Source organism: Jaculus jaculus, chromosome 5 (genome assembly GCF_020740685.1).
Source record: "Jaculus jaculus isolate mJacJac1 chromosome 5, mJacJac1.mat.Y.cur, whole genome shotgun sequence".
Taxonomy (NCBI): Eukaryota; Metazoa; Chordata; class Mammalia; order Rodentia; family Dipodidae; genus Jaculus; species Jaculus jaculus.
The window spans coordinates 173,949,894-173,976,267 of record NC_059106.1 but is presented as its reverse complement, the minus strand read 5'-3'; the positions used below and the strand labels follow the sequence as shown (position 1 = coordinate 173,976,267).

At 41.3% G+C, this 26,374-nt stretch overlaps 1 protein-coding gene across 1 annotated transcript in view; it reads left to right on the top strand.

The window, feature by feature from the left end:
- Babam2 (BRISC and BRCA1 A complex member 2) overlaps positions 1-26,374 on the top strand; it is a 442,166-nt gene that overhangs the window by 294,892 nt on the left and 120,900 nt on the right. The window lies entirely within an intron of this gene.

Genomic DNA, 26,374 nt, shown 5'->3' with positions numbered 1-26,374 from the left:
GCCCATCCTCTCTCTCTCCCTCTATCTGTCTTTCTCCCTGTGTCTGTCGCTCTCAAATAAATAAATAAAAAATGAAACAATACCTTGAGTAGACTCTACTCAGTCTCCCCTTTGAAGACATCATCTTTCTTGGCATGATCATGAGTTTATAGTGTCTCGTGGACCTGTAGGTATATCTAAGAGCCAGGTGGAAATTTTAGGATTAAGTTTTAAAAGAAATTGAGAGTGCATATAGACTTAGTATTAACATGTAGGCTGGGGTTGAAGCCATGAGTCATCAGTACTTTTGAGCAAGAGGAAAGGGTCTTGGCTGAAATGCTGGGGGTGGGGGGGAACTTTTCAGGACTTAGCCATTTTTGTAGCAAATAGAATGTTACTTATGCAGATTTTTTTTTCAATCTGATTGTATAAATAAGTCTGAATTATTCAATTCAGACTGAATGGTCCCACTAGTTACTAGATACATAAGAACTGAAGTTTGTAGCATATGGTGATATATGCTTGTCATTCCAGCACTTGGGAGGCTGAGGCAGGAATATCATTCATGAGTCCTAGTGAAGAATTCCCCATTTCCCATGTAAGCCAGATGCTCAAGGGGTACATGCATCTGGAGTTCATTTGTAGTAGCTGGAGGCCCTGGTGTGCCCATTCTCTATATATCTGCCTCTTTCTCTCTCTGTCACTCTCAAATAAATAAATACAAATAAACAAAAAATATTTTTTAAAGAGAAGGAGGAGGAGGAAAAGGAAGAAGAGGGAAGTTCGAAGAGACAAGAGGAAGAAGAAAAGAAAAGGAAAGGAAGGGAAAGGGAGCAGAGGAGATAGAAGGGAGGAGGAAAGAAGTTAAAGAAAAAAAGAATGAACTGGGCTTTAACTGTCAAAAAGAAGGAACTTGATTTTTAGTCAACCATTTCAGAGTGAATATTTAAGTAACACAACCAAGAATTATATATGTATATATATATATATGGAGAGAGAGCAGACAGACAGACAGACAGACAGATAGATTTTTTCAAAATAAGGTATCACTCTAGCCCAGGCTGACCTGAAACTCACTCTGTAGTTCCAGACTGTCCTTAAACTCACAAGGAGCCTCCTACCTCTGTCTCCCAAGCGCAGGGATTAAAGGCATGTGCCACCACACCTGGCTAAGGATAATATTTTTTTCTTTTTTAATTATTTGAGAGAGAAATAGGCAGACACACACACACACACACACACACACACACACACACACACACACACACACACACTGGAAGTGCCAGGGCCTCCAGCCCCTGCAAATGAACTCCAGTTGTATGCAGTATGCACCCCCTTGTACATCTGGCTTATGTGGGTCCTGATGACTCAGACCTGGGTCCTTTGGTTTTGCAGGCAAGTGCCTTAACTGCTAAGCCATCTCTGCAGCCCCAAGGATAATATTTTTAAACATGGCTGAGGTTTTCAGAAATATATTAATAGGTGACCCATATGTTTAATGACAAGTTACTGTTGAAAATATTTGTTAAAGAGGTTTTCTGGGCCCATTGTATGGTACCACTTTGATGGCTGAGATACACTTGCTCTCTGTGTTCCTGTGTTACCTGTAAGATTGACAGTAATAATGTTCAGATGCTAAGTGCTCTTTCCTTGTCAGGGTCATAATCTGCATTTCTGCACCACAGCTGGATGCTGTTGTCATCATCTTCCTCATTATTGATGAGGAAACTGACAATTAAAGAAGTCAGCACAGCTAGTAAATGTCAGAGAAAAATTATTGTTGGAATGAATGAAGGGTTTCACCGATGCTTAGACGTACTCTCTTGGACCCCATCCAAGGAACTCAGGGATCTCAGAGCAGAGCACGTCTGTGAGAAAAAGCTGCTGTGACCCAGACATAGAAACTGTCTTTAATAAAGGTCCAGCAGACACACCGTTGAAGCATTGTTTTGGAAAGGCCAGAATTGGTCGTATAGGACATTCTTTCTATTCTTTGGCCAGAATAAATGCTGTTTGCTTTGTACCATATTAAGTATTTTAGCCTGAATCTGATTTTTTTGGATGGCCCTCTCTCGTTGGCCTTGCAAAATAATCAGAGTACATTCGTACTTCACAGAGCGGCCCGCTGCTTCTGGATATCCGCATTGAGCTGCTGTGTGGGTCAGTATTCTAGTGGCTAGGAATTTTTCCTTCTGACTTTTTCCTAATTTTCCCCATTCTGAGCCTCAAGGAGGTCCTCATTACCTTTTTGTCCATTTTCTTGTTGAGAGTTATCAGCGTATTTATCATTCCCAGTGGACAAAAAGATCAGTTCTGACCAAGTTTCTAAAACTGCCCAGTCTGAAAGCTGCAAGGTTACTAGTGAGACCTTGAGAAGTAGGAAAGCAGTAGTGTCTTCTCATTTCCTACCTGTCCCCTGGGGACACTTCTCCTATGGTCCAGTGCAGTGAGCCTCTGCGCCCCATCAGCTCATCCATCCACACTTTAGGAAGGCAGGAGTCAGCCTTCCTCCTTGGCATTCATTGGTTGGGCCCCCGAGCACCTTGTCTACCTGTGGTAGAGCTCCAGCAGCCTGACGAAAGACATAGCCTTCTTGTTCCAGCATGTGGCTTTTTCTGATTTTACTGCCTCTACTGAACATGGGATGATTTAAACTGTATTTCTTTCAGACTCCACTAAGCATTGTGGAACAGTTTTTAAAATCACTTTTCTGAACCACATAATGGGAATTTATTTCATGCTGTGGTAATAAAGTAAGCCTGAAACATATTCCTTTAATTATTATTGTAGGTGTCTTTGATTAAGCAGGGGAAAGTCACTTTTCTTTTTAAAAACATTTTAATTTAGTTTAGTTTAATTTTATCCAATATTGATAGCATTGTTTCTTGTTTAACCATTCTAGAAGGTAACTTGACAATACATATTAAGACCTTATTAAAAGTCTTCATATAGTTTTAGCCTTAGTAAATTCAGAAGTGTAAATGCTTCAGAGTTTCATAAACATTTTTTTTTTTTTTTTTTTTTTTTTGGTTTTTCAAGGTAGGGTCTCAGTCTGGTCCAGGCTGACCTGGAATTAACTCTGTCATCTCAGGGTGGCCTTGAACTCATGGCGATCTTCCTACCTCTGCCTCCCGAGTGCTGGGATTAAAGGCGTGTGCCACCACGCCCGGCATCATAAACATTCTTTTAAAGGTTAATTATTTAACTTTCTCTTTTAGGGGGTTTTTATTTGTTTTGTTTTTGAAGTAGGTTCTCTCTAGCCCAGGCTGACCTGGAATTCATTAGGTAGTCTCAGGTGGCCTCGAACTCACTGTGATACTCCTATCTCTGCCTCCCGATTGCTGGGATTAAAGGTGTGCACCACACCCGGCTAACTTTTTCTTTTAAATGTGAGTGTGTTCCTATGTTACAGTAAATGCTTTTATGGTTGTAGAGAATAGAGGCAATGTTGGGTGTCATCCTCAGCAATGCGAATCCACCTTTCTTGAGTCTCTCCTTGGCCTGGAAGCTCACCAATAAGGTTAGATTGGCTGGCCAGCAAGCCCAGGGATCCTCCTATCCCTGCCCTGTCCCCCAGCACTGAGATTACATGTGTTTCCATCATGCCCAGCATTTAAACATATATATTTTATTTTTATTTGTTTATTTGAGAGAGAGAGAGAGATACAGAAATAGGCAGGTAGAGAGAGAGAGAATGGGTGTGCCAGGGCCTCCAGCCATCGCAAACGAACTCCAGATGCTTGCACTCCCTTGTGCATCTGGCTTACGTGGGTCCTGGGAGTCGAACCTGGGTCCTTTGGCTTTGCAGGCAAGCGCCTTAACCACTAAACCATCTCTCCAGCCCATGCCCAGCATTTTTCTGAGACTTCTGAGAATCAAACTCAGGACTTTATGCTTGCAACAAAAGTACTTTACCAACTGTGCCATCTCCCCAGCCCTTAGCTTTCTTTTGTAATTAGTATTTTCACTGTGTAAATTTTTAGCAAATTTTTATTTTGTTCTGTTTCAGTTAACATGTATCAGAAACTGAAACAAAAACTTAAAAATAAAAATTTATGTGGTTGAAGTTTCGTTTTTGTTTTATGTTTTAGTTTTTGAGGTAGGGTTTCACTTTAGCCCAGGCTGGACTGGAATTTACTAGGTAGTTTCAGGGTGGCCTTGAAGTCATGGTGATCCTCCTACCTCTGCCTCCTGAGTGCTGGCATTAAAGACGTATGCTACCATACCCAGCTTATGGTTGAAATTTTATGAATAATGTGTATTTTATAATCTTAAGCATAAGATGTATAAAGTAAAAAGTTGGTGATGTAGCTCAGTGGTATAATATTTGCCTAGTACATACAAGGCCCTGGGTTGACTTCTCAGCACTGAAAAAAAAATCTTAAAAAGCAGTGAGTAGGGTTTTGATAAAACATTGTGTGCAGCTGGAGGTCAGCCATATGAATACTGTATACATGCTTGCATTGGAAATAAACAGACGACTGAGTGTCACAAGTAATAGTGTTTTTCTTTGAGGTGATAAGATTATGAATTATTTCAGTTCTTTTTTTGCCTTCTCTACTTCAGTTTTCTGCACTGAGCATCCACTATCTATTCATAAACAATATGAAATATGTCAAGGCATAAAGCCAATATTTTGACTTACCCTAATGTCCAAAATATCACAATTAGTATGTATAAAAAGTCAGTTATGGGCTGGAGAGATGGCTTAGTGGTTAAGGTATTTACCTGCAAAGCCAAAGGACCCCAGTTCCATTCCACAGGACCCATGTAAGCCAGATACACAAGATTGTGCGTGCGTCTGGAGTTCATTTGCAGTGGCTGGAGGCCCTGGTGTGCCCATTCTTTTTCTCTTTCTACTTCTTTCTCTGTTTCTCAAATAAATAAATCAATAAATAAAATATATTTTTAAAGTTATTAGCTCCAACCACCATTGCCATGAAAAGTAATGATTTCAGCTATTAATACTGAAAAGCAAGAACAATTAGATATAAGAAATAGCACTTCCTAGAATAGCTTAAAGGTTTATTCCATGTATTTTGGTTTAATTGATATTATCATGTTTCTTACAAGTTACTCTTAGGTGTTTATGAACTATAATAGTGTCATATAAATTGAATAGCTGGGCTGGAGGGATGGCTTAGTGGTTAAGACATTCGCCTGCAAAGCCAAAGGACCCTGGTTCAATTTCCCAGGATTTACGTTAGCCAGATGCACAAGGGGCACATGCGTCTGGAGTTTCTCTGCAGTGGCTGGAGGCCCTGGCATGCCCATTCTCTCTCTCTCTCCCTCTCTCTCTTTCTCTGTCAAATAAATAGTAAATAAATTGAATAGCTATAAATAGTTACTAGAGATCATATTTATTATTATTATTTTGTATTTTATTATTCTAAGAGATTACAGAAAGCCATTTTGCTTTTAATCCTAGCACTTGGGAGACAGAGGTTGGAAATCGCATGAGTTCGAGGCCACCCTGAGAGTACATAGTGAATTCCAGGTCAGCCTGGGCTAGAGTGAAACCCTGCCTCAAAAACAAACAAACAAAAGCCATTTCTCTGACACACTTTAAAACACCTTGTTTGTGACAGTGTCATGAAGTCCAGTAGTCCAGTCTGGCCTGAGTCCTGATCACACTGCCTCTACCTCCTAAGTACTGGATTTACAAGCATGCTCACCACCATACCTGGCTTAAACACATTTTAAAGTAAAGAAAAATCAAATAGAATAAATGGATGCATACACTTGTAAAAATAGTATGTATTTAGAGTAAAGAGCAGGTTCTAGAGGGGTATTAGTTGCAAAGTGTATCTACTCACACTTCATCAGGCCTCTGATCTTCCAGGACCTCCGCAAAGGCAATCTTTTGTCCTCACTTGGTAAGTGTATGAATGTGTACAGACTGACCTGTCACTTGTCACTGTATGGTAGCATGATCTAACACTGTAGTCATCTGCCTTTTTTCTAACTTACTGTCTCAGAGATTATTCCATCTTAATCCATGTAGAATTATTGGATATAAACTTCCAGTGCAGTTTATTTAACAGGATTCTTCTTGATGGAATTATGGATTTTCTTTCCATCTTACCACAACTGACAATAACTACCTTTGTACATATGGTGAGGACTATTCTGTTTTGTGTACTTTTGGGTGTGTATGTGTGTATGCATGGTCACATGTATGTGGGAGCACATATATGTGCAGGTGCACATGTGTATATGTGCTTGTATTCCTCAATAGTGTTGCACCTTATTTACTGAGACACAGTCTCTCACTTGAAACTAGAACTTTCCAATTTGGCTAGTCTAGCTATCCAGCTTGCCCTAGGAATACTTTGTGCCTCCCAAGGGCTAGGATTACAAGTGGGCTGCCATGCCCACCTGGCATTTATTTGGGTACCAGGGATTCAAGCTCCAGCTCACTCTTGCACTGCCAACACTTTGCCCACTGAGTATCTCACCAGCCCTCTTACTCCTGATTAATCAGATTGTTGTGGTTGGTGCTGTCATGCGGCTCTTGGTTACACACCTCCCAACTGTAAGTTAACTGATGAGTTGTGCCGCTGCTGCCTGTGGGCAGGCTCCTCTAGATGTGTAGCGCTTGAGACAGTTGGTGATGTTTTTAAGGGACAAGTCAATGAAGGTTATAGATTGACTCTTACTTCCTTCAGTTTTTAGAGTTAATTTCATTTTCTTTTCTTCTGCTAACTTAGAAGCAGTGTCTGTTTGATTTATGTGTGTGATTTTAGAACAAAGACCTTTCTTAATGTGTTACATGCTACTCAACATTTTTCATTCAGGGATATGATTAAAAGGGAACAGAGGAGAGGAACTCTGGAAATAGAACCCTGCAAAATGTGACCTACCTCTTCTGTGTTTGGTTTCATCTTTGTGGGTGGGTGGGTTATTCAGTATACAAACCTTAATACAGCTGAGTATTCCTTTTTTGCTGGGTCTGAGAGCATGATCAGACTAGTGCACTTGTTCAGGGCTTCTAAGATCAACACGTTCAATAATATGCATGGCTTTGACCTTTCTTTTTTATTGTCTTATCTTTACTATATTGACTTTTTGTTTTGACAAAAGAACAAGTTCTTATAAGAGTTGGAAGAGTCTCTGAAGGATTTTCTGAAAAGTCTCCCTCAGATGTACAGAGTGCTATAAGAACACTGGGCCAGGAGTTCTGTGCCATGGGACTCGGCCCGGGCTTGTTTGCTTTTCCCAGGTTATCCTAGAGCTGCCTGCTTACCTACTCTGTGGGCTTACATTTCTCTAAAATGAAAACCTTGTCTTAATAAGATATGGCTGATGGGGGAGGGGAGTTGGGAAGAGAGTGAGAAGAGAAAAACAAGTGATCTTGTACTCTTCTGCTGAACAGAAGAAATTGAGTTAAAAATATCACTCAGAGAGCGTTCCAAATGTGCTTTCTTAGACTTGACGATTTAAAGCAACTTTGACAATCTGTCACCTTGTGTATTAGTTAGCTGAAGCTGCCATAACGAAACACAGTAGATTCCATGGACTAAAGTACAAGAACTTGTTTCTCTAGTGCTGAGCCTAGCAGTTAAAATCAAAATGCCATCCTGGTTGATTTCTGGTGAGGTCTTATCCTAGACTGCATACTTTGGTCCTCACATGGTAGAAAGAATGAGCTCTCTGCCAACTCTTACTAAAAGGACATTAGTACCAACAGATCAAAGGCCTCACTTTCAGTATCTCATCTAACCATAATTACCTTCCAAGGGCCTCATGTCCAAATAGTATTATACCATAGGATAGGGCTTCAACATTTGAGTTGATGGTAACATACTCTTTTTAAAACATTTCCCTCAAGTTACTCCTGGGGGGTTGCACTGGTTACAAGCTACCAGTTACTTTTGACAAGACCTGACTTTAGCAAAACTTGACTTACACTGTATAAATAAATGTTTCTAATTACCTTTTCCCCCTTTGGTGCCTCAAATTCCCTGTGTAGCTCAAGCCCCAGTTTAGGATCAGGTGGACTTCCCAGATCTTCCCAATTTAGATAGCCTTGGGAAGGAGGGGAGGTGCTTGGTATATTAGGTATTGGTGATGCCTGGGGGGTCAGAGCACAAGAAAGAATATTTTGTCATTAGAAGCAGCTGTAGTGACTCAGTGCAGCTTCAGCAACCTGGCTTCTGGTCACTGAGTTCAGCAGGGAGTAAGACTAATGGATTGCAGAGTGACTTTAATATAGTGATCTGATTTTCAGGTCAATGAGTGCAGCAGGGAGTAAAACTTCTGGATTACAGAGAGCTTGGATATGTATAGACAGGAGGGAGTAAGACTTTCAGATTACAGAGCCACTTGAATGTAGTGATCTGGCTTCAGGTCATTGAGTGCAGCAGGGAGTAAAACTTCTGGATTACAGAGAGCTTGGATATGTATAGACAGGAGGGAGTAAGACTTTTAGATTACAGAGCCACTTGAATATAGTGATCTGGTTTCAGGTCATTTACTTCTGGGCTGTGGAGGAGCTTTGATATGCACAGACTGATTTGATGCTGGGACCACAGCACCCCTGATCTTCCCATGCTGTTTTCAGACTTTTAATTCCATCTAGGTCTAGATCCTGGATTGATGTGATGCCACCCTTTCTGTGATGTATCCATGCATCATCTGACAGTGTATGCCAAGAAATCAGTGACAGCTCTATGATGGCTTTAAGCATTCTATGACACATGCTAGTACATGACCTTTGGGTTTGGAAACCTTGGATACAATCCAGAGGATTTTTTTTTTTTAAGATAAGATTTCGAAATAGGATTTATAAAGGTTAGGAGAATTTGGACAATGAAGAGAAAGATTTATCATAATTTCCCTTCTTTTATATAGGTATTTAAGTAAAAAAAAAAAAAAGAAAATATTCCCTATTTTAGGTCAGAATGCTACCTTTCATGTATTCTGTGAAGAACATTTGTTTGAGGAATTTTAATTTTCTTATTAGTCTTCATAATAAAATCATAAATATGATTTTCTTTTTTCATAATGTTTATTAAGTATATACTTCATATGGACACATCTTATGTTGATATCATCACTTTCCTCCTCCCTGCCCCTATTCCACTGAGGGCCCTCCTCAGTGGGCTTGCTGTTATTCCCCATGGGGTTGTGGGTCATGAGTTGTGAGAGCAGCAATTAGTCCTTGTGGGGGGCAATGCCTCTGGATATTCCCTCCCATCCTGTGGCTCCTACAGTTTTTCCACCTGCCTCTTCCACAAAATTCCCTGAGCCATGGTGGGGTGTGAGTTTTAAGTCTACTTCAGTGCTGAGCTCTCACAGCCTCTGGATTTCTGTTTTGGTACATGTTGAGTCTCCTTAGTGTCTGTCTCCATCACCCTGATGCAGGTTGTCAGGCTTGCCATGGAAACAGTGCTCTTGCTCATCTCATCAAATCCTCTGTGGTTTTTCCTAGGCCCTGGCTGATGAGGGAGGGGTGGTTCAACTCCTGCTAAGGAGTCAGCTATCTTTTCTTGTCTTGTTAATAGATTTTGGTTGTTGTTGGTTCCTGCTGCCTTCCAAAAAAGAAAAAAAAAAAAAAACAGATTCGCCAACAGAGTGAGGTCAGCATAGGTGAAAGGGAATAAGCATTGTTATTTGGGAGACATTATGATAGATGTAGCCCCTCTTCTGACCAAAAATACTGGGAGCTTGTCATTGGAGCCCATAATCTTGGCCTCCATAGGATTCTGACTTGGTGTCCAGTTACAGTTAAGGGTTTCTTTCCACTGAACAGATCTGTTGGCCAATCAGGAAGCCACTGGTTACCCACAAAGGCTGGGTGCCACCACTGCACAGGTGTGTACATCTTGTCAGGCTGTTGCTTTCATATGGCAGTGTCCCTTGCTGGCTTACAACATTGTTGGACACTTTTCCCCAGCAGCTCATGTAGCGCTTTACAGAACTATATGGGCTAATCATATGGGGACTGGCTTCCCACTGATAGAGGCCTAATATTTAGAATCTACAGAGAACTCAAAAACTAAGCCATAAAATATCAAACAATCCACTCAAAAAATGGGTCAGAGAACTGAATACGGTGTTCTCAAAGGAAGAAATACAAATAGCTAATACTTAAGAAAAATGTTCACCATCCTTAACCATCAGGGAAATGCAAATGAAAACAACTATGAGATTCCACCATACTACAGTTAGCATGGCAATCATTGAAATATCAAATGACAATAAATATTGGTAAGGATGTGGGGAAAGAGGAACCTCATTCACTGTTGATGGGAGTGCAAACTTGTGCAACCACTGTGGAAATCAACATGTAGACTCCTGAAAAAGATGAAAATAGAGCTACCAACAGATCCAGTTACTCCTCTACTAGGCATTAACTCTGCAGGCTCCACTCTTCACTGCAGAGATATTTGCTGAACCATGTTCAATTCACAATAGACAAATACAATTTTCTATAGGATTATGTTCCAAGTCTAGTATTTTTTTGTTCATTTTTTATTTATTTATTTGAGAGCGGCAGACATAGAGAGAAAGACAGATAGAGGGAGAGAGAGAGAATGGGTGTGCCAGGGCCTCCAGCCACTGCAAACGAACTCCAGACGCGTGCGCCCCCTTGTGCATCTGGCTAACGTGGGACCTGGGGAACCGAGCCTCGAACCGGGGTCCTTAGGCTTCACAGGCAAGCGCTTAACCGCTAAGCCATCTCTCCAGCCCCAAGTCTAGTATTTTTAAATTAATTTTTTAACTTCATTTATTTACTTATTTGAGAGAGAGAGAGAGAGGGAGACAGATAGAGAGACAGAAAGAGAATGGGTATGGCAGGGCTTCTAGCTACTTCAATGAACTGCAGGTGCATGCACCTTGTGTATCTGGCTTTACATGAGTACTAGGAAGCTGAACCTTGGTGCTAGGCCTCATAGGCAAGTGCCTTAACCACTAAGTAATCTCTCTGGCCCCATAAGCCTGGTATATATTTTTTTTTTTTTTTTGGTTTTTATTGGCTCAACTACAAGAATGAAGTTACCCTTTACTGAAATCAACACAATGGGAAAAGTATGTTCAGAGATACAGGATCAGGACATGCCTATTAAACCTCCCAGTGGGTGTATATCTAACTGCTAAACCATCCCTGTAGCCATATGTATCATTTGAGAGAGAGGGAACAAGAGGGAGAGAGATAATAGGCGACCAGGGCCTCCAGCTGCTGAAAACGAACTCCAGATACATGCAGTGCCTTGTGCACCTGGCTTATGTGGGTCCTGGGGAATCAAACCTGGGTCCTTTGGCTTTGCAGGTAAGCTCCTTAACCATTAAGCCATCTCTCCAGTATATATATATATGCATATACACACACACATATATACGTATATATATATGTACATATATGTTTCTGTGTGTGTGTTGTATATATATGTGTGTATATATATATGCATATATATATATTTGTACATATACATACACATATACACACACATAAATGGGTTTCTCGAGGTAGGGTCTCACTCTAGCTCAGGCTGACCTGGAATTCACTATGTAGTCTCAGGATGGCCTTGAACTTACAGCAATCCTCCTACCTCTTATCTTTGCCTCCCGAGTGCTGGGATTAAAGGTGTGTGCCACCACACCCAGCTCTTAAATATATTTTTGTTTGCTAAATATATGTATTGTTAAGTCTTTTGGGTTGGTTTTGGGTATGAGAGTAATAGTATACGTCAAAGACTTGTCACTGATCAATAGAAGATCCTTGTAACTATTAAAGGAACTTTAAGTAGTAGTAATAGATGATGAATAGCAAGTCAATGCAGCTTTGAGTCATCTTTGAGAAAATAATTCTTTTAAAAGTTCAAGTTATGTTAAAAAAATAGTACTTGGGCTGGAGGGATGGCTTAGTGGTTAAAGCGTTTGCCTGCAAAGCCAAAGGACCCAAGTTTGATTCTCCAGGACCCATGTTAGCCAAATACACAAAGGGGCACATGCATCTGGAGTTCTGCAGTAGCTAGAGGCTCTGGCGTGCCCATTCTCTCTATCTCCCTCTTTCTCTGTCAAATAAAATAAAATAAATAGTTCTTTAAGATGACTCTAGCATGGTTGAGTTTATTCCTGTGTCTTGCTTGTAAAGCTAGTGAATATGTATCAGTCAGTTGCTAGGGTCTGGATGTCCCGATGTCATAAATAATGTTCTCAATGCCTGTGAAGACCAACTATATTGATCACTGTGTCTACTTGTGACCTCATTATTTGAGAAACTCAAAGGATTCAGTAATACTGGAAACCCTACATCTTTTTCTGAACTTCTGGGGAAAGAGCCACTGGTAAATCTGCTTTTGTTTTATAGAAACTGCTTATTTTGTTCACCTTTTTTTTCTACCCAAGGTTACAGATGTTTTGGGAAAGTGAACTGTATTCTCTGAGAACCAAGAAATGTCTTTCTTCCTCTTTCTCCCTTCCCTGTTTTCCTCCCTCCCTCTTTTCCTCTGGTTGTAAAGGAATGTGTCAGAGAGGATGTCCTCTTGCTGTAGGACAAAGGTTCCCTTCTACAAAAAGAAATTTCAGGATCTCTGTGGAAATATTTCTAGGACAGCAACAAAAGGTCAGTGGTTCTGTTAGATAGGACTGCTGTACTAGGGATCTAAGGTTTCTGTTAAGCATTTCTTACACAGAATCCCAGCTTAACAGTGCTATGGCGAGACCCCACTAGAATACAACTGTAGGGAGGACGTGGAGCTGGCATTTCCTGTCTGTGTCCAGAGCCATAGTAAATGGTAGGGGTAGGATGGAAATGCCACACGGCCAGTGCCAGGGAGGACATGGAGCATGTGCCATAGTTCTGAGTCCCCAGCCTTTGTATACAGAGAACTAAGTGGAGTGCGGTGGGGGATCTGCTAGGTAGGTATTGCAGACTCCAAGTTCATACGTATACCAACTGTTGTTTGTAGACTAAATAATGTCTAACATCTGTGTACCATTACTTTTAAAATGAGTGTTGTCTGCTGTGATCAATAAATTGGGATTTTGTTTTCAACTGTCACTACATCCACATTTCTTTTTGTTGTTATATTTTTCTCATTGCATAGAATCTCCAAGTCTAACTGCTGTCTTGTGATTAGTCTGACAGAGGTTTTGATGTATGGAAATGTTGTTTGTGCTAGAAAAGGCTAGGAAGCACACATCTAGAAGACACCTCTCCCTTCTCTGTGGGCTAGAAGACTAGAGTCCAGAGGAACTACCTTTCTGCTATAGGATATGAAGATTGCCAACAACAAAGTAGGAGCTATGTCCTGGCTCCTTGGGATCCAAATCTGAGTGGCCCCCTTCGTTTTTTAGATATGTCATATTAATGAATCCTAACAATTTCATAAATAAGGAAAATTCACAAAATGCACTTCTTCCCTTATTGGGATGCAGAATGTATAATAATAAATGAGTTGTGATGTAAGAAGGCAGCAGCTGCATTGTGGCTGAGGATGCCACCTGGGCTTGCCCAGTGGAAGGCCAAGCCTTCTACGGCCCACTGTGCAGTGTGGCTGGAGACACTGCCTGGGCTTGCCCAGTGGAAGGCCAAGCCTTCACCAGCCCACTGCTCAGTGTGGCCGGAGACACTGCCTGGGCTTGCCCAGTGGAAGGCCAAGCCTTCTCCAGCCCACTGCTCAGTGTGGCCGGAGACACTGCGTGGGCTTGCCCAGTGGAAGGCTGAGCCTTCTCCAGCCCAACATCCACCTCCTTGTAGAGGCAACCAAACAGGCTTGACAGGAGTTTGCTCCGTTGTAATTCTTGCACAGATTTTGCACGCACACACTGTCCAAGCAACCAAATCGCATTTCATGTTCCTTCTGTGATTGAAGGTGCTATGCAAAAGTGAAGTACAGTGGTTGGTTTGTGGTAGCTGAGGGCAGACACCAACATCTGTGGACCAAATGGTGGCCATGCACAAAATACCTCCTTGTTTACATCTATGTGCATGCTTCTCCTTTTCATGGGGTTTTGGTTTGGTTTAAGAAGGGATTTGTTTCTCTTGGGAAGATTTCATATTAGAGAGACACAGTATAGTGATTTGCTCACAGCTATACACATGCCTCTTCCCTTCATGCTCTTACTCACACAAAACTAACTCCTGGTCTATTGAGCAATCAGAGTTTGCATCTAAGCACAGGTGATAAGTGTGTGCTTGTCAGTTGGATCAATAGCATGTTTACCACGGTTAGTCTTCTCTAAACAAAGTCAGTCTCTGGCTTGTGAAAATTTGAACCAAAGACCCAGGGACATTTTGTCATCAGGAGCCAGGGTTGGATTCTGTTCTTCAGATGTGGAGGTATGAGGCTGCTTGTGTCTGTTATTCATTCTTTTTCTCTCAATCTCTCTCTTTCTCTCTCTTCTCCTCCCTCCATCCTTTCCCCTCTACCTCCTTCCCAAGTAGCTTAAAAATTCACAAGCCAGCCAGGCATGGTGGTGCACACCTTTAATCCCAAGCATTCGGGAGGCAAAGATAGGATCACTGTGAGTTTGAGGCCACCCTGAGCTTACATAGTGAGTTCCAGGTCAGCATGGACCAGAGTGAGACCTACCTCGAAAAACCAAAAACCAAAAACCCAAAACCAAACCAAACAAATTCACAAACCAGTATAACCTTACAAACTACCTAATGCAAAATGAATCATTAGATAGAGTACACACTCTACTTTGTGTGACAGCTTTCATTAAATCACCTGTTTTCACAAGGCTTTGTCTTCGTCGTTTTCTTTCTTAGTTCACAGTGGAATGGAATATTTGTACTCCTGCTGTACTGAGACTTTTATGTCACTCTGTTAAACAAATAAGACTTTTTAAATTAGGGGCAATTCTGATCTTAGGGGTCTTTGAAGAGGTTTAAAATAGCATAAAGGCAGGTATATAAGATGCTTGCCAGATTAAAAAACACAGAGCATATATGTATCTGAATAAAACCTCAGACAGATCCCTCTGCCTGTAGACAGCTGTACACCTGAACCCAAGTGGGTGTTTATGTTTGGGTCTGTTTCTAGGTGGCATGATCTCATGTCCTCTCTTACCACAGGATTGTGCAACCCTGCTACACACCTGTGTTTTGATATTTAAGTCTGTCGTGGTAACATGGCAAGCAATTTTAAATAGCTGCGTAGATGATCCAGGTTGCATATCTGCCAGAAACATCCCTGGGCTTGGTTTGGGAGCTGGCGTGGATTCCTGTGATACTAAACTTTAATCATTTTGAAAATACATTTGTTCTCAGATTTCAGTCTTTCCCTGCGACTTTATTGGTCTGTGAATGAGTAATCCCCCAGCAGGGGTCAGTGCATAAGGACTCCTGACTTACTGAAGGGAGGGAACGTAAAGTGAGCTACTTAGGGAGTGAAGCCAGTTACTCCAATCACCATGTTTCTTTAATTTCACACATGTGAAACATGAAACTTTTACATCCTTTGAGACACATCTTTTTCATAAACATTGGTTTGAAAATGTGACTGGTTGAAGTGCCCACTACAGGAGTTGGTCATAGAAATAATAGCTCTAATTTCATTCATTACAAATTTTCGAATGCCCAACTTATAAAGTATCAACATGAGACCTAGTGAGGGAAAGAATCAAGAGGAATGAAAGACTTGAAGATGTGGCTCCTTATTTTAATTTTTTTAAATTTTTTTATTTTTTGGTTTTTTGAGGTAGGGTCTCACTCAAGCCCAGGCTGACCTGGAATTCACTATGGTGTCTCAGGGTGGCCTCGAACTTACAGTGATCCTCCTACCTCTGCCTCCCAAGTGCTGGGATTAAAGGTGTGCGCCACCACGCCTGGCTTGGCTCCTTATTTTAAAAGTGAGTGACTCATGCATGCAAATTAATTTAATCCTGTCATGTATCTAAATCATGGATACCTTAGCTTACCACCATATTTTCAGGGTAAAATAATTGGTGTGGTAGGTTTTCTCTGATGTATTTATTTTATTTTAGCCTTCTTTATAAGAAACATGAAAACAACATTAGAGTAATAAGAATGTCAGGTATTCATGTCCCCCACTTCTTTGTTCTGTGGTCAGGCTTTGTTGTGGTGCTAGGGAGTAAACCCAGGAACTTGAGCTGAGCGTGCAAGCACTCCACCACTGAGCCACGTGCCCAGGCCCTGTGGTCAGTCTTATACCCTACTCACTTCCCAGTCCCACTCCCCCAACTGGTAAGAATTTTTGTCTTTATGGGACATTTTAAGTTATTCTTGTCACATAGGGTTAATAGTCAGAAGAACATTGTAAAGAAGAAAGGAGAGGAGGAGAAGCAAGGCAAAGCAGATGAAAGCAGCATTGAAAAAGGGACCAATCCAGTATTCTGTCCCACCTGATGTCACCTAGATCACAAAGAACCTAGCATTAGTAATGGAGAGATGTTTTTGACTGATGTATCATAGGCAGCTCTTTGTAGATAGTGGCTGGATCTTGCCTGTGTGAGGACAGGAAGGAAGTGTGAAGCTCCTGGAGGCCTAAGAGAATGGCCACTAGGTGGAACGTCTTGAGAGCAGGAGCTATGTCTTGCATAGGGCCTGGCATATGTGTGTTGATTGAGTAGAGCATGGTTTGAATCTGGAATTCTCCTCTCCCCCCCCCCCCCAAGACTCATGCATTAAAGGCCGGATTTCTGGCTCGGTTTTTGTTGGGAGGTAGTGGAACTTTTGAATATTGACATGTAGTAGGAGAAAGATGGGTTGTTTGAGACATGTCCCTGAAGCATCCTCGGTCCTTCCTCTGAACCCTCTTTTCATGCTTGATCATCACTTGGGAGCTTCCTCTACCCCACACTCCCTCTATAATATGCTGCCTCCCTACCGTCCAAAAACAACCCATCAAGAAGCCATAGACTAAGTCCTCCAAAACTGAGCCTAAGTAAGCCTTTCCTCTTGTGAAGCTGATTATCTTAGGTACTCTGTTACACGGACATGAAGTTACAAACAAGAGTGATTAAGGCGTTATGGAGCCTTTTCCTGTATGAGACCTCATGAGAATGCTTCAAAGACACAGCAGAGTCACAGGAATATTACATAGGATTCCTTGTCCTTGTGTCTTTTAGGGTAAAATTTACCTATTTGTCCGTATGTCACTGTGCTTCCCTGTCTATTTGTCTGAAATCTTACAAACCTGTATAGACAATGACTTCTAGCTTTTTCCAACAGAATTAAAGTGTTCGCCTTCACAAAGTTGTCATTACTATTCATCTATAATGGAGCCTTTGGAATTTTACTTTTGTTGAGTTTCCTGTATTCTGAGCTGGCCTCACAACTTCCTATATAGCTGACGATGAGTGTGTGATCCTCCTGTTTCCACTTCTGCTGTGCTGGGAGTATAGGCCCGAACAGCCATGCCTTGTTTTATGCAGTGCTGGGCACTGACCCCAGTGGTTTGTGCATGTTTGGCAAGCACTCCACCAACTGAACTACATTCTTAGCTAGGAACTATTTTTAAATGTACTTTTATACTGATTTGTAACTTAAAAGGGCACTTTTCTGCTGGGCATGGTGGTGCACCCCTTTAATCCCAGCACTCGGGAGGCAGAGGTAGGAGGAATACTGTGAGTTTGAGGCCACCCTGAGACTATATAGTTAATTCCAGGTCAGCCTGAGCTAGAGTGAGATCCTACCTTGAAAAACCAAGGGAAAAAAAAAGGACGCTTTTCTCCCTAAGCTAAAGCACACAATAAGTATGAATTCTTTGGGTTGCTTGGTTATCAGCAGTAAAATGTAAGCCTACTTTCAGTTATTCATGTTGTTATGTTCATAAAAATCAACAAACTTTAAAATGTAACATGCTAATTGTTAACGCTGCTACAGTGACAGCTGTGTATTTTCTCCTATTTTGGCTATCTACTAATAATGACACTTTTTTTCAAGAAAATGCTAGATAGGATGTCACTAATATTCCTTATATTTAGTTATATATTTATTTGGGGGTCTGTTGCCACTGCAAATAAATGCCCATCCAGTTTTATGTGGGTGACTGGGAAATTGAACCCAGGCCAGCAGGCCTTGAAGCAAGTAAGTAACTTTTGACCACTGAGCTATCTCTCCAGCACCCCCTATTACCTTGACTCTTTTTTTTTTTTTTTTTTTTTGGTTAGGCAGCTAGCTCTCTATCAATTCCCGTGATGCCTGTGACTGTCACAGCACTAGTTTGCCCAGTCTATTGTATCCACAGCTTTTAATGTGTCTTGAAATGGTTCACATGGAGAGAGTAAGAGAAATTGAGGTTCATTAAAGATGATAATATAAACTGAAAACATAGACCGGACCCTGAGTATCTCATTTGCGGGTTGGGGATTTTAATCTCTGAGCTGTGTAGACTCTGAGGTAGGTGCTACTACATGACCCTTGCTAGAATGCCTGCCATGTTATAGGACTAGGGAGCTATATTTCAAAGGCTTATAAACATGTTGAGTGTATGTTTAAATCATACCAAAAAAAAAATGAATAGGGCTAGACTCCAATAATGGACTGAAATCACTAGAAATAATTCTTGGATGCTCAAGGGTAGAATTTGGCTGGTGTCTTGTAAACAGCTGCTTGTATCTTGTAAACAGGCTCAGACAAATGCGAATAGCTATTAGAATTGCACATGCCAGAGACCAAAACAGAAAGTGGGCAGAAGCCATCCTAGAACTCCCCCAACCACAGGCTCTGCCCCCTAGACTCTGAAAAGATGGTGTCCTCACCATTCTCCTCCTTGAGAGCTCCCTGTGATGAGGACGCAATGCCACACATCTTTTGTTGTTGTTGTTGTTTTGCTTGGTTTGGTTTGGTTTTTTAAAGTAGGATCTTGCTTTTCCCAGGCTGACCTGGGATTCACTCAGTAGTTTCAGGGTGGCCTTGAACTCATGATGATCCTCCTACCTCTGTCTCCCAAGTGCTGGGATTAAAGGCGTGTGCCACCAGGGCTGGCTCACACCTAGTTATTTAAAGCCCCTTAGTATGTACTACAGCTGAACACAACAAACATTTTTATCTATTCTTTATTTGCTTAATTATAAGCCAGTGTTAAACATGGAATAGAATTTCAGACATAATATTTTTGTAGTGATACGAGATTTATTAAGAAGAATAATTTATCTCTTTATCAATACCCCAAGCATAATGGATGTATGAATAAGTATAAATTCCAGGGTTTTTTTGTGTGTGTTTTTATTTAGAGAAAGAGAAAGAATTGGCATGCCAGGGCCTCAGCCACTAAAATTGAACTCCAATGCTTGTGCCATCTAGTCAGCATGTGTGACCTTGTGCTTGCCTCACCTTTGTGCTTCTGGTTTACTTGGGATCTGGAGAGTCAAACATGGGTCCTTAGGCTTCACAGGCAAGCACCTAAACCACTAAGCCATCTCTACAACCCTAAATTCCAGTTTTTACTCTCAATTTAGTTGAGCAAAATGCACATATAAGAAGAAAAATCCATAGCAGCATGTATAACAAGGTGTCTACTTGTGTGATTCAGCTAGAGTAAGATGTACTGACTAGGGTTACAGGCAGTGGGAACAGGAGGGGAAATGGCATGAGCTAATAGGGTCTTCAGAGCCCAGCACTAAGGAGTTCATGGAAAATAATTGTGGAGCAGAAGAATGGGTGATCACACACACAGGCAGATGGAAAGAATGAGTTTGCATTCTTCCTGTGGAAAAAGATTATTTTTGTTAAATACTACTTTCAATAGCATCAGAAATATAAAGTAGTCATGGTAAATATGACAAAGATATACAAAACTTATATGTTGAAAACTATAAGAGAGAAATGAAATAAGACTTAAATATGAGAAAACTCAGAAAACTCAATATTGGCACATATTTTCTTCCTAACTTAATAATTGATGTAAAGATATAAGTAGTCAAACATCTCAGTAGACTTCTTGTAGGAATTGCCTAGCTAATTCTAAAATATGTATATAAATGCCAAGGACCCAAAATAGTTTTCTTTTAAATTTTTTTTTTTTTTTTTTTGGTTTTTTTGAGGTAGGGTCTCACTTTGGTCCAGGCTGACCTGGAATTAACTCTGTCATCTCAGGGTGGCCTTGAACTCATGGCGATCCTCCTACCTCTGCCTCCCGAGTGCTGGGATTAAAGGCGTGCGCCACCACGCCCGGCTCTTTTAAATTTTTAAATTTTGTTTATTTATTTGAGAGAGAGAGAGGAGGGAAGGAGAGAGAGAGGCAGATACAGAAAGAGAATGGGCACACCAGGGTCTCTAGCCACTGTATACGAGCTCCAGGCACTTCCGTCACCTTGTGCATCTAGCTTTGCATGGGTACTGGGGAATCAAATCTGGGTCCTTTGGCTTTGCTGACAAGTGCCTTAACCACTAAGCCATATTTCCAGCCTAGTTTAAATTTTTAAAAAAATATTTTATTTATTTACTTAGAGAGAGAGAGAGAGAGAGACAGACAGACAGACAGACAGATGGAGGGAGAATGGGTGCACCAGGACCTCTAGCCACTGCAAACAAACTCCAGAAGCATGCACCACCTTGTGCATCTGGCTTTATGTGGATCCTGGGAACTTGAACATGGGTCTGTCGGCTTTGCAGACAAGCACCTTAACCTAAATTAACTTAAAGAGCAAAGCTGGAAGAATTTACACTACATGATTTTAAGACTCACTGTAAAGCTTATAATAATCAAGGTAGTATTGTCTTAAAGAGAGCAAAAATGGATAAGTTAACAAAGCTTAGAAACCGACCCACACAGATAAAACAGCCGATTTTGTGTGAAGGGGCACAGGGAACTCAGTAATGAGTAATCATCTCAACAAGCTGTGGAGGAGCAGCCAGGTAGTCCTAACCAGAAAGTGCAGCTGCAGCCCTTTCTCCACACCCATATACAGCATGCACTCAAAATGGACTTGTTGACTTAATGCAGGTGTTATGTCTGTCTGGTCTGTTTTGAGCCAACTCCTCTATACCATGCAGCTTCTAACCAACATCAGCTTACTTTTCACAGTTCTGGGGGGGGGGGGGCTGGTGATAAAGCACTGGCAGATTGGTGGTCTGAAGAGGGCCCGTTTCCTTCAGAGGAACATTTGCACAGTGTAACCTCATATGGCAAGGGGAACTAGCTACCTCTTTGTGGTGCCCATACCATGAGAGCAGAACCTCCCAGTGGCCACATTTTAGAATGCCATCCTCTTGTGGCTTAGGAACTCAAGACTTTTGGGAGACACAAACATCCAGACCAAAACAAATATTTAAAAGAAAACATGGAGAAATAATCTTGAATTTAGCAAAGTTGAGGGAGGACTTCTTAAGCATAACACATAAAAGTACATGAAATACAAGACAAAGTTCAGTAAGTTTTCTTCACCAAAATAAGTTTGTTCTTCAAAGGCAGTGCTGTGAGAACAAAAGAGCAGCAAGAGATTAAGGAGAAAGAATTTCTAAAGCACCTGCTGCCTGCCTATCAATATCATGTGTGTATGTACCATCTATCTACTTTTGTACCTACCTACCAAAAAAAGAACTTGGTTTTTAATGACAACTTCCATAAATTCAAAGAATTTTGATTGAAGAGATACAATGAGCCTTTATAACATATGAGTAAGAAGACAAATAGTTACTAAAACTTAGGCAAAAGATTTTAACAGATATTACAATCATTGGGAAAATACAGATTCAGACCACAAAGAAATAATACTATACACCCACTAGAATCACTAAAATTCAAAAACCTTACCAAACCAAGTGTTGGCAAGGATATAGAATTCAAATTTTCATGGGAATATAAAATGGTGCCTCCACTTAAAACAACAACAAAGTCTTGGCTGTTTTTACAAAGTGAAATATGCCCCTGCTATATACTCACTCTACTGCTAGGTTCTTAGTCAAGAGAAATGAGAGCCTCTGTCCACACTGACTCACAGCTTAATACAGGTTAACATAGCCAAAAAAATACAAGCAGCCCCAAGAGTCATCAACAGGGAATGCTAAACAAGTTGTGGACAGCCAGACCATGGAATAACACTCGGCAGTAAAAATGAATGCACTATTGGTATACGCATGAAAATGAATGCATCTCAAAATGATTATGCTAACTGAAACAAGACAAAGAATACTTGCTGTACGATTCCATTTTTATAAAATTCTAGAGAATGCAAACCAATCTATAATGACAGAAAACAGGCCCTTATAGTATAGTAGGAGGGAGAGATTACAGAGAGGCAGAGGAAACCTTGGGGGTGCTGGATGTGTTCATCTTCTGATTGTGGTTACTTGGATGTAAGCGTATGTCAAAAGTCATTATAATTGTACATTTTGAAAATGTTCAGCTTACTGTATATCAGTTATTCTTCAATCTGTTAAAAAAAAAAAAAAGAAAAACTGATTTCCCGGATGGTTATTTCTATTTGCACATGGCAAAACTGAAAGAGCTATTTCCAGTGTGAGCTCAGTGTCCTGTTGACGTTGGCAAGGGACTGTCCATCAAACCAGGCAAAGAAGCTGATGCAAGTATAACTTGCAGTTGTTCACAGGACTTGTTAGCAGCTCGTGCTTTGAGCTTAAGTTTGCATTCATTGGGAGAACATTGCTCTTGAGCACTAGTTCTGTTTATGCCATCCGTGGAGAAAAAATGGGACACTTTCTAACATATTTTGATTAGATTTTAATCCACTGGAGATAGAGGCTAGAGCTTTTGTCCTTTCTTACCCCTGCTGTCTGGGTGAGAGGTAAACTACAGAATTTACACACTGCTGTGGGACCCAACTTTTCCCTTACCAAGGAACCTGGAGCCTGTGCCTTTACCACTTACTAAACATATGGCCTTGGCAGGCCATGAGTCACTGAGCCTTAGTTTCCTCATGTTTACACAATGAGAGTAATAATATTTACTCTTTACCTGCCTCCCAGAATTGTCACAACAGTCACAACCATTCTGAAACAGCTGTAAAGTGCCCTGAAAACACAAGTGGTTCATTCTGTCAAGAGCTTACAGTCTGTTTTTCATTGTTGGAGAAAACCAAAGGTGCATGCATAATCATTGCAATTTATAAGACAGAGAACCAGGCGTGCTATGATGTAACAAATGTATGATGACACCCATGTTATGAACACAGTGCCCTGCTCCTTCAGAAGTACTTTCCTCTCTTTTGCCTTTTTTTCTCCTTCCTTCACTTCCTTGTTTTGCCTCATTCATTACATCAACAGATATTACTAAGCACCTGCCAGGTGTCAGGTCTTTTAGAGCAAGAGAAATCAACTAAGGAAGAAGACAGATGAGTTACTGCATCTGAGGAGATGACATCCCAGTGGGAGGGTGGGGCACAGTATCACACATACTCAGAGAGGACCATACAGGGGGCTTTGGGGCACCTGGTGGAGCTCTGGCCCAGATGGGAGGATTCCCTGGACAGAGAACAAGGGGCTGAGTAAAACAGCCAGAGTGAGACCTGGGAGGAGTGATGGCTCAGGTGGTGTAAAGTGCTCCCTGAGCAAGCTCCAGGACCAAAGTCCAACATCCAGAACCCACATTTTAAAAGTTGGAAATAGTGGTGTGTGCTTGTGACCCTATGGGGGAACACAGAGGAAGGTGTTTACCTAGTGTGCACAAGGAAATAGTGGTGTGTGCTTGTGACCCTGCGGGGGAGCACAGGGGAAGGTGTTTACTCAGTGTGCACAAGGAAATAGTGGTGTGTGCTTGTGACCCTGCGGGTGAGCTCAGGGGAAGGTGTTTACCCAGTGTGCACAAGGAAGTAGTGGTGTGTGCTTGTGACCCTGTGGGGGAGCTCAGGGGAAGGTGTTTTCCCAGTGTGCACAAGGCCCTGAACTCAGTCCCCAATATCAAAACAGAAAATAAATAAATAATGTGGATGGCATTACTGAGGATTGACACCTGAGGCTGTCCTCTGTCCTCCACACACAGCCACATACACACATGCACGTGTGGACGTGAATGCCCATGCATACTCACATGCACAAAGAACGGGAAAGAATTCCAGTCAGAATGTGGCTGATCCAGAGGTGTGGAGGAGGGCGAATGTGGCTGAGAGTGGGACTGCAGGAGGCAGAGAAGAGCAGAGCCCATCTTTGCAGACAGATGCTGCTGGGCCCTGCAAGCCGGGTGAGAGCAGCAGGAACCATTTGGGAGTCTCTGCAGAAAGTCATCAGTGTCCACGTCAGGTCCCTGCCTCCAAGGTCCTTAGAATAGCCTGTTGGTGGTCCTTGGGCTCAGGCTGGCTGCTGACCTCGTTCTAGAAGAGATTTCTTAGATAGAACTTTGCTTATGGTGACCAAACTGACTTTGTTTACATTGTCTTCTGCCAAGAACACTGAACCCTCTCCAAATAAACACTCACGATTATACTGTTTAGAGAAACCATAATCTCTGATGTTTCCTTCATAATTGGATAAATGGCACGGTAAAGGGAGCTCTAATACATATGACAGAAAGTCAGGACAGAGCAGAGAAAACAAGACAAGTCTAGTACAGGGGAATCCAAAAAAACTGAGGTGTTTTGGGTTTTGTTGTTTTGGGTATTTTTGCTTTTAACTTTTAACTAATTATTTGTTTTGGAGATGGGGTCTCATGTAGCCCTATGCTGGCCTGTATAGGGCTATGTAACTATGTAACTGAGGGTGACCTTGAACACCTGATCCTTCTGTCTCTATCTCCAAAGTGATAGAGTGATGAGCATGAACCACCACACCTCGGTATATGTGAGGAACACATTCAGAACCAAGGCAGGCATTCTACCCACTGAGCCATACCCCAGCCCTAATTGGGAGTTTTTGTTTGTTTTTGACAGGGTCTTTCTGTGCTGTCAGACTGACCCTAAACTTGTAGACTCAGACAAGCTCTCTATCACTGAGCTATACCCTAGCCCTCTTTTGTTTTAGGAATAAGATAATTCATTTTGGTTTCCCAGTTCCCAAATGCAACATTGACATCAAGAAAGAAAAAAAAAAAAATGATGGGCATGATGATGCACACTTTTAATGCTAGTATTCAGGAGGCAGAGAGGATAAGAAGATCACTGTGAATTCAGCTTGGCACTACAGAGTGAGTTCCAGGTCAGCCTGGGCTAGAATGAAATCTTACTTCCAAAAAGGAAAAACCTTGGAAAAGGTACATTGATTGGCCACATTGGTATTGTAGTTTTTGCTTATATATGCTTTTGTTGGCCTTTGTTTATCCTCCTATTTTATAGCTTTATGTTTCTTTGGATAGGATCTATTACTATACTTTTTACATTTCTTGGTCTCATATAAGTACCAGTAGCATAAAACCTTTATAGAATTGCCCTAGCAGTCAGAATAATTCTTTGTTTTTCTATTCAGATTTCTGGCTGGGAAAAAATTTCTACGACATGAGAATTCCAAGTGGAAAAGGGTGTGAACCTCTGGAACAAAATCATAGACTCATATTTTAGCAGCTGAAAGCAGCTCCCATCCTTGGGAGGGGTGCTCATCAAGAAGAGCAGGCTCATTGGGTTCAGCAGTGGTCTAATCTGATGTGCTATGTGTGTGTATATTGTGTGTCAGTATTACAGTTCAGACATAAACATCCTGTCTATATACAAGTAACTGTCATTGGACATAGTAAGTCTGTCTGATACAGGCCATCAGTCTAGTGCCAGGTTGACATGGCCCAGTTCTTCCACAAAATAGTGAACATTCAAGTCTGCCTCATGCTGAAGTAGCTCTGGACAAACCTAAAGTGTGTCCAAGGGGTTGGTTCAAGGAAACCCAAAACATGCCCCGTGCAAAACCCCAAACCACCCTGTGAAGTTCACCAGACAGCATTGGTTTCCTCCACCGTGAGCATTTTGTATTTCTCACAGCAGTATGTAGTGAATCCAAAGTTTAAGACTTTCATAAAAAATTAATGTGTTTCCTTTGGTTTTGAATAAACAAGCCATTTGGACCTGGAGACTTGATAAAAGTGCCTATTCTGCCATTATAATGACCTATGTATGAAGTATTCAAAGATTCTGCCACTCAAATTTCTTCCTCTCAGAGTCAACGTACTGTTTTACCAGTGAAAGTATAAAGACAGAAGGGCAGGAGACTCCTGTGTACTTCTGAGAAACAGCACTATGTAGAGACAGAAAACATTCTTGGAGTCACATTGACACGTGGTTCAAAGCTTAGCTTCACAACCTGCTGGCCTATGTCATTGACCAATACAGCTAACCCTATTCAACATACTAAGTTCATAGAGGGAGTAAAGGAATAGTGTATGTGGAAGTCACAAAACAGGACTTTGTGCCTTGTAAGTGCTCAGAAATGATAGTTTTTCTTATCTTCATAAGTACCCAAACTACTTCCTAAAAACTGGACAATGCACAATGACTTACAGTGTTTTCTGTTCACAATTATTTCAGTGTCATCCATAAGCCTAGCTGAAGGTGAGAATGGAGGTAATGGAGGTTTAAATAAATTGTCCTTTTGTTAGAC